Below are 14,106 nucleotides of genomic sequence, written 5' to 3'. Positions count from 1 at the left end.
TTACCGTTTTCAATATCTCTGTCTTGTAATTTCTGGGGTGACAGAAGGTTTCAGTGGTGGTTAAAACGGAGGCTATAAGTTCCTATTTGATCCTTCCGTAAAACTTTGGAGGCTGCTTAGTAAAGCACATGACCTTTTGTTGATAGAAGAGAGTAGATTTAAAAAAAAGAAAAGAAAATTTAACATCATAGCAATGTATCAGTATATTACTCTTGAAATGTCAAGAAAGGGGGAATGGGGATGCTCCCTTTCTAAGTTTTAGTAGCTACTTTTTGTGCTAGTTGTCTTAAACTAATTTTGATTTACTTCTATTTTTCTCTTTTGCTATGATGGGAAGGAGTGTATTTGTAATTAAGTAGTTCCTATTTAAAGAAATATGTGCAATATCCTTCCATTTGATGTTGTTGCAAGTAAAACAGGGCTTTGAAAGAATTTTAGCCCTCTTCATGTTCCTATAAGTACACATTGCAGTTTTTAAATTTGAGTTCTTATCCCAGCATAAGTTCATTTTTTGGAACTATAAATAGAATTTTGTTTGCCATTAAAAAGAATTCAAACTTTGTATTCTGTATGGTGAATTAAAAAAAAAAGCTAAAAAAAGCCAGGATGCATGATACCCAGGCTTTTTTTCATTTTCATGAAAGCTACCTTCTGTATAAACATTTGTTGTATCTGACTATGCAATGCAAGCTAGGTGCTAGACCAGCTGGTTAAAAATATGCTAAGTCAAGCTGTTCATCGCTCAAACGACTGAATTTGATATGAAAAGACGAAAAAAGAAAGGACAAAGATTAAAACATTCTAGAAGTGAAGCAATGGAAGAGAAGAAGGGTATTGAGAATAAAATAATGCTTGAATGTGGTCACATATTAGAGAAGCCAGCATCAGATCAAGGAAGAAAGTAAAATAGCCAATATATATACTTTAATACTGTCTTCTTTCTTTCATTTCTTCTCTTCCTCTCTCTCTCTCTCTCTTTTAAATTAGGGTGCATCTTCACAAGATAATTCCAGTGAATGACTGAGTTTTCTTAACGGTCTTGAATTAATTTTTTCAAAGTTCTGTATATTAACTCTTGAAAATAGTTGGCTTTTGTTTGGAAATATAGCCTATTTCATATGTAGATATTGAAATTATTTATACTGGGACATACTAATTCTTAATGTCGCAGTTTGTTAATATACCACAGTAAGTTTTCTAGCATGTACAGAGTAGCACATGATTATCTTCAACTCTATACTTTTTGAAAATAAAACTCTGTGTCTGATTTGTAAGCCTGTTAACAGACTGTTCTTATAAAAAGGTAGTTACATATTAACAGGCTGTAACCTATTTCTCTATATAGGCAAGATTTCCTGCTGTGAACTTTATTTGTATTTTTTCAATTATCTCTTTTAAACTAAACTTTTCCCCTTACTATTCTGATGTTCAAATCTCTTAACACATTTTTCCTCCTGGTGAGAATTTCATTTATTTTTTATTTTTTTGTCATCCAAAGGCATGCTTTTCTTGCTGGCTAATTAAATAAGCAAGTGATAATCAATAGAGTTATTAGTATAGACAGCATATTTAGAAATATTAGTAGCTAAAATAATTTTTTAATGTCATACAATATGAAATTTCTTAATAATTTCCCCTGTGGTTGTAATTGGTAATACAGACAAGAATCTCGTAATTCATTACTATTTGTTTACATTGAATTTGTACGAGTGAGTGTATCTATAGTCACCCACATAGAGTATATCTTGCAGACTAAATATTGAATATTTATATTCTCCAAAGGAGGTATGTATGCCATAACTGCACTATCATATATAGTCAGCCTTTTTTGTCTTTTCAACTATTGCAACTTTCATTGAATAAGTAGGTCATTTCCATTGAGTGTTAATTTTTATTCTGTTTGCTCACCTGCCATAGATGAGTTGTTCAGTCAAACTTAGTCATAAATCTGAAGAGAGGACTTCTACATCTCTTTATGAAATAAAGACGTTTTCTCTAGAGGATATAAATAAGTGGTTTGGGGTTCATGTATTTTGGAAGTTTTATGTGATCTTTTTTTCTAACTTCATTGGTGGAGTCTTGTGTGTCTTCTTTTATTCTTTCCAACCTGTGGACGACTTGGAACTTTAAGGAATATCCATAGCTTAAATATCAGGATCAAAATTTGGATTTAAATTTGTTATGTCTGTATTATCGGCCCTAGAAATGAACATGGTCAATACTGTCAGACTAATAAGCACTTGTTAAATAATTCAGAAGTAGTAACAGTTTCATTGTCTGTTAAAAAATGTTCAGGATGTAGAGCCAATTGAACAGTGATCTTAAAAAGTAAAGAAGTAGAAATGTTTTATTTTTATTTTTAATCATCCCTGTCATAATTGATTATGATTAAAGAAAAAACACAATTCTCAGGTGGGAGGTGAATAGGCAAAGTATGTTCTAAGGCATTATTTGTAAGCAAAGTCTTTTACATCATACTATTTAGGAGAAACATAACTGGCAACATGGTCTAAACGTTAGTAATAGCATCATGAGAAAAAACACTTGAACTCGCCTAAAATTTTTAAAAGAAGACAGAGTAATAGATAATAAAAAATTCAGATGGAAGGTTTTTCCTTTCAGAATACCATTAATTTTTTTTCATATTTCTAGAATGAAAATATTTAAAATACTTGCCTTAAATATCAATATTCGCTTGTTTCTGATGAATAAAAAAGCAATTTTTGATACTATCAGTAGTATCAAATTTTAAATTTATTTCCTTTATATTTATCCTATTTGATTATAGTGTAATAATTTTATGACTAAGCTACTTGTTAGACTTTCTAATTGCTTTATGTTAGAGATTTAATTAAAAAGCAAGTGTAAGATGATTGCTTAAGAAGACAGTCTGATAATATCTAGAAAAAAAAGTTGGGATTGAAGGTAGTGGGATGAAGCAAATTAAGCTTATAGTATCACCTCTTTGCTTCTCTCAAAACGGGTGCAGACAACAGACTGTCTATTTTCTACATGTTGAAAGGAACACTATGGGAATAAAACCTTCTGCAATAAAAACCTAACTTACTTTATATTCCCATCAAATTTATTTGTGTGCCTATTGACTAAAGAAATAGGGGTTTTTTTGACATTAGGAAAATTTTAAGTTTTTTTTTTTTTTTCTGAAGAGACGAATATAAATCAGGTACTGTGAAAAGCTTATTTGTATAATTACCATGAAAAATAACTATTAGCGGGTTGCAAGAATATCTCTGATATTAGCGGTACTTGGCCACAGTAATAAAATATTTATTACCCAGACAGATTTATTCAGCTTAGTTAGAAACTTTATGAGTGATAAGTACATTCAAGTTAGCAGGTAACCTCCAGGTGTGAATCAAAGGAAAGTTATCTCTTCACATCTGTCACCTTATCACAACTATAAACCTGTAAGTTTGATATTGTATTTTTAGGATGTTCTGATATATGCCTTTGTTCATTTTATTTATTTTTATTTACTGCTACTTTGCAGAGGAAAAGGTGCCTACAACTGATTATAGATTTTAATTACTATCTCAATAATTTGCAAGTTAATTTGGCTAAGATAATTAGTTTAGAATACAGCTTGCCTGAAGTCCTGGACACGCTATACTTCTATCACACTTTAGCACTGTCCTGAAGACTTAACAGGAGACCTGACTGATTACCAAGAACAATTAAGGGTTAAATGTCAGGTGGCACTGTGTACTGCTCAGTGCTTAGCAGGTTGACAGATATAGAAATGTGTGAATATTATGATTACTTCACATGTTGATGTGTTTTCTTATCTTATGTTTCTCAAATATAATAAGCATATGATAACATGATAACGTATTTACCTGTTCTTAGGGAGCTTTTAACTGAAATCTGTGTATGCATCATACCTGAGAGGCAAATAATAAGACCAACTCTAATGCTTTAGCACATTACTTCTCCATAGAATTGGAAGCTATTTGAAATGGATTATATTCATAATGCATTTAAAAAGCAAAATTACATTCATGGATAAAGTCTGATCTTTATTGTCTGTTCTTTCCACTATCAATTCTCCAAACACCTAATGAGTATATGTATAGCACAGATGTGTATTATGTAGATTGAACATCTCCCTTTTTTTTTATAGATCAGTTAAAAAAATTAGTATAATGGATGGATTTTTGTTTTCTCCCATAATTTATTATTCATTTATAAGTTCAATGAAGTTAACTAATAGCATGGGAAATAAACCAATCTGGTATCTCTCTTATACTAACTCACATACAGTTTAATGTCAGGTGTCTGACTCAGATGATGGCAGTCAGATAAAAAGATGTTCAAAGATTTAACCAAAACATGAGACATCGTCCTTTTAATGGAAAAATTCTGTTGAGCAAGAAATGGACTAAAACATAGCAAATTCTTTCTTACATCATTCATTCTGTCCTTTCCTTTTCATTGATTGATAGCATCATCATTTATATTAAATATGAAACTTGAATGCTATATGGATGAACATGATTAAATGATATTGCTAGAGAAGAAAAAAATAAGGACCGTTAGTATTTTGCTGAAGTGAACAGTGTTTATTTGGGACACTTTAAGAAAATGCTTCATATTCTTTCATTTTAACCAGGAACTGATAATGGTTCAGGAGAAGACCTTTTATTCTTTCTGATTTCTATGTTTTCTCCTGCAGTTTGGAAACTGCATCCCCTTCCCTTTAGCATTATCTATTCTTCTCTTCACTTACTAGTTGAGAGTTCATACATCTCCTCTGGAGCTCCTGTGGCGTATGGTTCTGCTTGTCCAATAGGGGGGTGTTGCATTTCTACACATTCAGTATCCTTTTCCCTTGGAGCCTGAGAGTAAAACCTCAGCAGTACTCCCTGCCTTTGCCAGCCTGAGGAGTCAGAGACTCAAAGTTGTTCCCAGCTCTTGCGCCTTCATTGTAGAGCTGCATTCTGCTCAGTGGGCTGCCGAGAAGGACCAGACCGAAACAAGATTTAGAAGAATTCTGGTGAGAACTGTTTATAGGGATATGGTATTTTAAAAGAATGTGGTAAACAAACAGAATTGTGGCATAAACAAAGATAATTAGCATAAACAATGTCGTTTTAGGACAGGTGGTTTAAAAAAACAAACAAAACAAAAAACCCAAATATGAACCCAACTTGAATGCTGCCAGTTTGGAACCACTGAACCTTAATCTGTACTTCATGAGAATTACCCAGGTTTGTTGATAAACTTGTTAACATGCTTTTTCTGTTTCTTTTGTATCATTTTCCGGTCATTATGCCCTTTTGTCACCCAGCTTGAAAGTAATTAATCTATTACAAGGTAGTTTAAGGACTTTTACCCATAAAACATGACAGAAGGAAAATTAAAAACAAAAGCTTGTAGATGTTCATAGGCATTTGAAGTCAGTGTTGAACCTTAAATCAATTCAAACCTGAACACGTCTCATTGTATTTTAAATCTCTTTCTTTTATCTAAGTAACATTTCAGTCACTTGGCTCTTTAATGTTAATACATTTACTTTTGTCTTGCCTTAGAATTCAGAGTTGGCTTTTTTTTTTTTTTTTTTTTTTGCTGTGGCTGAATCATCACTTGTGTTATATGTTTATTTCTAAGTGTTGCTTATTTTTTCTTCCTATTTTCTCTATAACTTAGTGAAGATGGTGTAGCAGTATATATCTAGCTGGTGATCGTGCAATATGAAGATACTAGTTGTCGTGAACCACATTATCTAAACCTGCTATGCCGTCACGATGGATTTTTATCTGGAGACATTTAGGTTTATTACTAAATGACATTTTTTTCTTAATGTCTTATACTGAAATATTTTGACTTTATTGAAATGTGGCGTGTGGTGAACAGAAAGCTGTTTGTTTTTCTTGCATTAAGGACAAAAGTTTTTTTGGTAAAGCTAAAAAGATTTTTTTTTTCCTCTTCACTTTCTCATGGAGACTGGGGAACAGGAATTCAAAGCAGGTATCTCTGGTATTCTGTAGCCCTTCTCTTTGCTGAAATGAAAGCATTTGTGAATGAGTTTTGGTTTCTTGGAGTTATAAAAATGTGTGTAAACTAGTAAACCATGTCTCATTCATGGTCTATGGAGATTTCTCGTACTTCAGGGACAAAAATAATTTGGCTACTAACGAATTAGGGCTACCTGCCAGTGCCAACACATACTGTAGGTAAGAGGAACACTATAAAGAAAAGCTGCTGGCAGCGAATCCATTGAAACTTTCATATGTAACAGCGTTCTATTTCTGCTCTTCACATCTTTGAAAGAATGTGTTTTTTAGAAAAGAAAATGTTGAGAAACAGAAAATATGATCTTTCTTAAAAATGTATTAGTAGCTTCATTTTTAATATTTCTCCTTGCGGAGATGCATAGAGTTTGATGATGTTCTATGCACATGTGCCTCTCCCTTACCCATCCCAGTCATTTCTGTCACATTGAAACCTAAGAATCAGATGTACTGAGAATAGATGTAACATGAAGAAATGAAATTCACTGTGTAGGGCCAAAAAAAAAAAAAGCACGTTCAAGACCTTATAAGGTTTTTATACTGGCAGTTTAAGAGAGTTAGATCAGTTGGGACACTGAGCAGCAATTTTATAAATGAGTGTCCTCTCCTCAAGGGCTTCAGGAACACTACTGAGAAAAGAAGGGAAAGGGTTAACCTGCTTTGCTTGTTGATATATTTTTTTAATCTAGTAGTAAAAGGAGACACAGGCCCGATTAGTGTTTTGTTGGTACATTTTTCATCAAAATTTATTTTAAAATGTAGTCAATGATTTACTTTATTACTGATTTGGTTTAGGGTTTTTTTTGTTTGTTTGTTTATTTTTGTATTAATTAGGATCAAGATACCATGAGGGTAGTTTGGGAACTGATTGTAGAACTTTAACATATGATTTGTTGAGTTGTCATTTTAAACAATTTTGTATTTATCTGATAAAAGAACATTGTAATGAAAAAGAAGCACAAACATTGAAAATGAGAAATAGCCTTCATATGAGAACACAAAATGAAAAAGAATAATGCTTCATTTATGCTATACTTTTTCACTCACAGTTACTATAGGCTGCTTGACAAAGTTCTAAAACATTTTTATTCTAATTCTGGAAAGGTCTTACTTTGTTTGCCTACAATCATTTCTTTGGGTTATTTACCTGAGCCAGAGTTTGTTGGGCAATAATTTACAAAGTCCAAAGACTTTATTTTTACTCTTTTCCTGATGTCTCTTTGTTTCACGCCCCCCACCCCTTATTTGCTATTGAGTTTCGTCATATGTTTGAAAAGAGTGCAGGAATATGTCACATAAAATTAATGTTGCTATTTCTTTGCTTCTTTTTCATCTGCACTACAATAGATCTACGTTGAAGATTCGTTAGGATAATATATAGTGTTCATGTTCTTTAGTATAGAAAGGAATGAGCTGGTGATCAAACTATTCAATTTCTGATTCATTTATTAATTCATTGTTGACCTTGAATGAGTGATAACTGAATATACAATATCAGATTCAGATCGTCATCTCTCCCATAATATCAGCAGGATGTGAAGAAAACTTTTATGTAATATTCCAAGTATCATTAATCAAACAACACCTAGGAGTAGAAAAACAAAGATAACAATGAGTGCTATTTCTGAGGCAAGAACTTCTATTTCCCTCCTGCCCTAAACATAGCTAGAATCTGGGAAATAGAGGAAAAGGTATTGTTTTTAGAGCCCTAAGGATTATGGGATATAAATATGGTGGTATAATTGTTTCTAAAAAAATTAACATTACTGGAAAAATAAGATAGATCTAATTTGACCTTTAAATAGTTTAGGGATATTTAATGATTTAAAAGCATTACTTTAGAGAAAGAAAAGCATATCCAAAAGATCCTGATAGCAATTTAAAGAATCAAAGTGAAGGAGCAGAATATATAGACTTTTATAAGTAAACTAAAAGATAATTGGGAGTCACTAACACTTCTGTGAAGAATATATATAATAGTTTTCCAGCTTTAAAAATCTGAAGGTAGTATTGTTGTGCATATTGAAGGGAAATTTTGAATTCAAGAAGTTTGGTAGCTCACGATATGCTTGAATAAAATTGGGGGATATTTGAAATTTTGGATAGAGATGAGGAAGTTGAGTGTCAGAGGCCTAAGGCATATATAACAAATGAAAAAAAAAATTTTGTGGGTTTTGAGTATATTTCTCCTAACACATAGAAATATTTCCTCTTTTTTGGTAAACATTTATATTTGTCAGTATCTTCACTGATTTTTTTTTTTTTTTTTTTTTTTTGGTAAGTAAAACATATGGAAAGTATTACTATCTGGGTGTAACATCTCAAGATCTAGTTCTCCCCTATGGACTGAGAAGTTTTGTGTCTTTGTGTATGCATCTGTAAAATGTGAAGATGAGCTGGGCAATTTCTAAAATCTCTGACCTTTGAAATTTCATTACTTTGCACTCCATTTGAAAGATCCCTACTCTGTTTGTTTGGAGCCAGGGTATCTTATATAACCAGCCTTTACATGTGGAATCACTTCTCAGTTTACCTGTCAGTTGAGTGGTATTGTGCAGGAACAAGTAACCATAGTATATTTTAGGAGTTTTAAATCCAAGTACTATCTGTAATTCTTGTTTAGGATTAAGTTCTCAAGTTTGCTATGAGCTGTTTTGAAGCTGAATGTTTCAAAAGAGAGGATTCATGTTTTATGTACTTGAAACTCTCAGGCGCATCAGATCACCATCCTCAACTGTTAACAAATATCATGAAAAATAAATTATATATGGACTATTGAACAAGGAACTATGGGGCAATATGAAAAGCATGAGAGTGGCATTTTAGATCAAAGAGCTGAAAGTATTTATAAGACTAAGATAAAAGAAAAAAGAGAAAAGGCTAGAAAGTAGAGCATCAGGACAATACTGGGGCTTATAGACAGCGTATGTCTTTATATGAATAAATAAAACACTGGGCAGCAAAGTGGCAAGATCAACTAAGATTACAAACAGGTAGTCCAAAGAAAGATTTTAGCTAGTTCCCAAAATAAATTAGGCAATTATTAGGATCATGTCAACCAACATTATATGCATTAGTTGGTGGTTGGCAATTTTAAGAAAAGAAATTTTAAACCCTAAGAAGCAAGGAGTAGAGGAACAAACAATGAAAGATGCACTTAAAAAGCTATATTATCTGAAAGGGCAAGCTTCACATATTGTGTTAATATGTTATTTTCGGCAGATTGCGTGCTTTTTTTTTTTTTAACACAGTGCTTGGAAAAAAAAGTGTAGTTATACCATCAACAACATAATCTGTAACTCCGTATCCAAGGACTTTCTCTATTATATGTACTTTGAAAATATGGCTATGGTATGACAAAGTCCTTGTACAAATTAGTTATAAGTTTTAAATATAGATTCATATATTTAGGATAACATAGGAATTGGCTATTTGTTAAAATTCATTATTTGCTTGATAATTGTGACATAGAATTTTTTATTCTATTCCTGCCACTTTAAGAATGAAGAATGGGTGTTATTCTCTTATTCTCCTGGTACAGATATAAAGGTTGTAAACAAAACAAACAGAAAAGGACCTTGCTGAACCAGAACTACATTTAGAACTAGGACCAAAGGCAAATGTGCAAATATCCTACTGTTAAATAAGAGAGAAAATCTGGAAATCACCCAGTTGAGCAATTTACTGCTAATATATTTTATAATACAGCATTGAGTGATATAGAATGTTGACATATGTTCCTACAGTTTCTAAATCAAGAATTAAAACTTTGTAGTGTATAAGTCATTTAAATTCTTTGGGTTTCAGCCATGCATCTATAAAATGGGCTTTAAAATGAGTATAAAATTATTTATCCCCTAATTCTAGTGAGTCATTTTAAACTTAACGAAAATTTATAAAAATATTTGGCTATCTCTGAATGCAAGCCACTGAATTCAGACTTTGAAAAAACTGTATATATTTATTTGATAACATACATGTTAGCAGATGAAATAATGCCTGTAAGAAATTTATTGACTTATTTTTTTAAATTTTGTAGTAACTACAATTATCTTAAATGCACTTATGATAATTAACCTCAGGTAATTTGTACCTCCATAGCAGCAACATAGCATAGCTTCCTCTGCTTACTGCTAAGAATGAAATACCCTAAAAACACATCTCTTCCCCTTTAATATATTAGAAATATGATACACTAAAAGTTGTTTTTGCAAATGTCAGTATATCAAGTATTAAAATAATGAATTTCCTGATTTAACATATTCCTGTGTTTTAACCTACGCAACTTAAAACTCATTTATCTGTGTGTTGTCATAAAAATGAATCATTTTGTATAAAAAATACTGGACAACAAAAAAGAATGATTTTTTTTTATTAAGAGTAAAAATGGTCACACACTATTGCTTTGTAAAGCATTATTTGTACAAATATTTCGAAAATTGGAAAATAACTTGAAGAAAGTTATCTATACAAATATAGTGTGCATCATAGATTTTCATAGTTAAAGTCACAGGAGTTTTGCATTAGCTCCTATTTCTTAGACTCTGGGTGAAGCTTGGGAAAATTTATAGATTTCTTTTTATGGGCAGCTGTATAACAAGCAAACAAAAACATCCAAGAAACAGAACCTTTATTTTTGATATAAAATTGTTTTCCACTGATATCATTTGTTGAAAGCCAGAAGCCATCCAAAGTGCTGATACCAATTTAAGAAGATGATCTTTTGCCTTAATTATACATCTGGGAAATATTAGCTGAACATTTTGTGGAGAACAGTGAATACCTTAGTTGCCAGTTGTCTAAAATGCTGCTAATGATCGACATAGTGCCAGTGTTTTGATGGCTAAAACCTAGGCTGAATATGAATACAAAGAACACAGTTGGGGGAAAAAAAAAAAGCACACGTTTTATACAAAACAGATTTCAACCATCTGCTTGGCACTTAAGTTTGCAACTATAGGCAATATATGAAAGAGACCACTGTCCACGTTATGAATGGTATCACTTTTATTGGTACCTTAGAAAAACCATCGGGTTTTGAAAGCATATATAACCAATGATTTTCTTCAGCTAAATAATGAAAACAAGGGCCTCAGCCAAAATTTTGTTCCCTCTGTAATCTTTTCTATGTCAGTCTTCTTTTCCTAGCAAAATGGGTTTTGCTAATAAAGTAGGTCTTAGTTCCACACCTCAGGATATTAAAATATACCAGACAACACTACACAAGTAGCCCTTAGGACCAGAACCCCAGATGGTTATGAGATAAAATACTGTTTGCTTTAGGAATAGGTTATATTCCTGAGTCTGTTGCCTGAATACTATGGTGCATGTCAAATCAGCATGGAAGTTAATGGTCCAGAAGCACTTCTGAATTTAATGCTTTCCCATTTGTTCTGAATTTATAGTATTAAATCAGACCAGTGCTGTTTCATCACTAGTTCAGTAGGGGAAAATCATGCTATAGATAGTAAATTATAGGCAAAATCTAATTATTTGACCCATTTCATTTACCTTAAAGGTATGGGAGAAGTCCTCAATAAAAGAATATTGGCAAGTATTATGTACTAGAAGCTTTTAAATTTGTGGAGTAGTTGGTAAGAGCTATTATAGACTGTTACTTAGCACATAGTAAGCCAAAAATATATTTTGACTAACTAATTTGACTTATTTTATTTTCCTTAGCTGAAGTATATTTTGCATTTTTAAATATTAGGAAAATTGAGCTATTAGAATGTGTTAGATTATTAATTTGTCTAGGTTGTATGAATTGCCAAAGATATATTGCTTTTTAGTTTTGGAGGAAGAAGTATGTAATTTAGGAAAAAGTATAAACAAATGCTCTCAGAATCCCCCTATATTTGTGCTTTCCAATATGGTAGCCACTAGCCACGTGACACTTAGGCACTTGAAATGTGGCTAGTTTCAACTGAGATTTGCTGTAAGTATAAAAAACACACTGGATTTTGAAGACTTAGTTTGAAAGAAAGGATGCAAAAATATCTTACTAAGATTTTTGTTTTTTAGTATTGATTACATGTTGAAAAAAATAATGATTACATATGGAAATAACATTTTGCTATATAGACTTTAAAAATATGTTATTTTCACCTGTTTCTTTTTACTTTTTTAACGTGGCAACTGGAAAATTTCAAATTACATGCATGGCTCTTATTTGTGGCTTACATTATATTTCTATTGGATGGCACTGTTTTACTCCTTTCCACGGAGAGAAGAAAATTAAAACTTCTATCTGTATCTGGATTCTAGTAGTTACAGCTCAGTATGGTAGCAATGAATCAGAAAGAGTTAAGTTTTTATTAACTGTCTTCCCTTTTTAGCTTTCTTCTGTAAGAAGGTGAAGTTTTAAAACTTCTTAAAAAGCCTTGGTAGTAACACTGACTTGCGCAGATCTTTATATCATTTACCCAATGAGTTCTGTCAGTTTCATCAAATTTCCATGGAGTTAAAATAGAAAAGAGATGTTTGCTTAAGGATTGTATAGGTTATTTTAGAGATTATATATTTAAAAGGAAATTATATTTACTTTTTGAAATGCCACCATGTATATCTATCATTTCAATGCTGGGTTTAAAGAAGTTTGTGGTTGGGTAGGAATACCTTCCCCTTTTGCATCCCAGCTGATACTACACACAGTTTCTAAAATTGACCCACAAGATGTGATCCAAGCTCTTTCTCTATACATATAGAGATATACTAATAGAGATAGATATAAAGATAGCACTGACATTCAGTATGTACTTACTTATTCTGTGCCAGCCTTAGCCTCACAAAAATCTCGTTTGTTATCCCTATTTCACAAATGAAGAAAATGAAAGAAAGAGAGCTGCCTAACTTCCCAGGTAACAGGTGGCGGAGCTGGGATACAAATCCCAACAGTCCAGCTCCAAAGACCTTACTCTTAGCCATCAAATTGTAGTATTGACCTAGATGATAAAGTGCTTCCAGAACTTTATCATCTATTATTGAAGTTGCGGAAATTTCTCCATTCATTCAACAAATGTATTTCAAATACTAACTATGTCAGGCATTCTTGTAGTTGCTGAATAAACTTATTAAAAAATCAGATACTATAAATAAATAAATAACATACAATGCTTGTGATACAGACTTCTAGCTAGATGGTGGATATCCAGACACATTGACAGTTATATAAAGGTTTCTTGGTAAAGGCCTCTTGAAACTGTTTTTGAGAGATACCAATTTCCAGTACACATTATAGATGGAATTTCCTTTGAGAAGTGTAACTATGTAAAATTTCTCAAATATCTCTTTCTTAAGTCCTTTACAGTGGACTTCTTATGGAAATAATATCTTTATGGATAGGCAGTATCTGTGCTCAGAAAGTTTATCTGATTAGTTTTTGCTCTCTTAAACAGTTGGATGCCTTTTTATGATAGGATAATTTTTAAATATGTCACCGTTCACATCTTCAATGGTGAAATTAATATGGAAAACCTTGTGATGAATTGGTAAATAATGATATTAATAATTAATAAGATTTTAATCCTTGATCTACCTTGTAGTCAGGCCATACTGCTTTTATAGGGTAGCAGGCAAGGGTATTGGTAATTTTGAGTAGAAAACTCCATCAGGTATGTTAAAATAATGTGACTGTAAAAAGATTGCAGATTTCTGGGGACAATAAGGCTTTTGGGAATGAAGATGAACCTTGTGCTTTTATTCTACTGTTTTTTTTTTTAATTTTACTATTAAAATAGTGTATATTAATGTAGGTTTGAATTAAACCTATATTGAATCTCTGTTTTAGGTCTTGATCTTTTAAGTATTTTCCCATATATAGATGCGGCCGAGGCTTCTGGTGGATGCTTTGATTTCTTGATACCTTGCTAGGGAGAAGCCATATATCTATAGTTATGTGTGGGCTTTGGAGTCAGACTGTTTAAATATATTCTACAACTCCACTACTTATTACCTGTGTGACTTTTGCAAGTTCCATAAACTTTCATGTCTTAATATCTTTATCTGTGAAATGGGGATATAATAATTCCCATCTCTTAGGTCATTTGACTACTTATATAAGAAACTAACCTTG

General features: G+C 32.0%; 1 protein-coding gene across 19 annotated transcripts in view; it reads left to right on the top strand.

The window, feature by feature from the left end:
- The window catches only part of SOX5 (SRY-box transcription factor 5), a 963,841-nt gene that overhangs the window by 572,391 nt on the left and 377,344 nt on the right, over window positions 1-14,106 (top strand). The gene's annotated exons all lie outside the window — the stretch shown is intronic.

This window comes from Ursus americanus, chromosome 25 (genome assembly GCF_024610735.1).
Source record: "Ursus americanus isolate L20-20 chromosome 25, mUrsAme1.1.p, whole genome shotgun sequence".
NCBI lineage: Eukaryota > Metazoa > Chordata > Mammalia > Carnivora > Ursidae > Ursus > Ursus americanus.
Note: the sequence above shows the minus strand (reverse complement) of the source record. Positions and strands in the feature narration are given on the sequence as shown.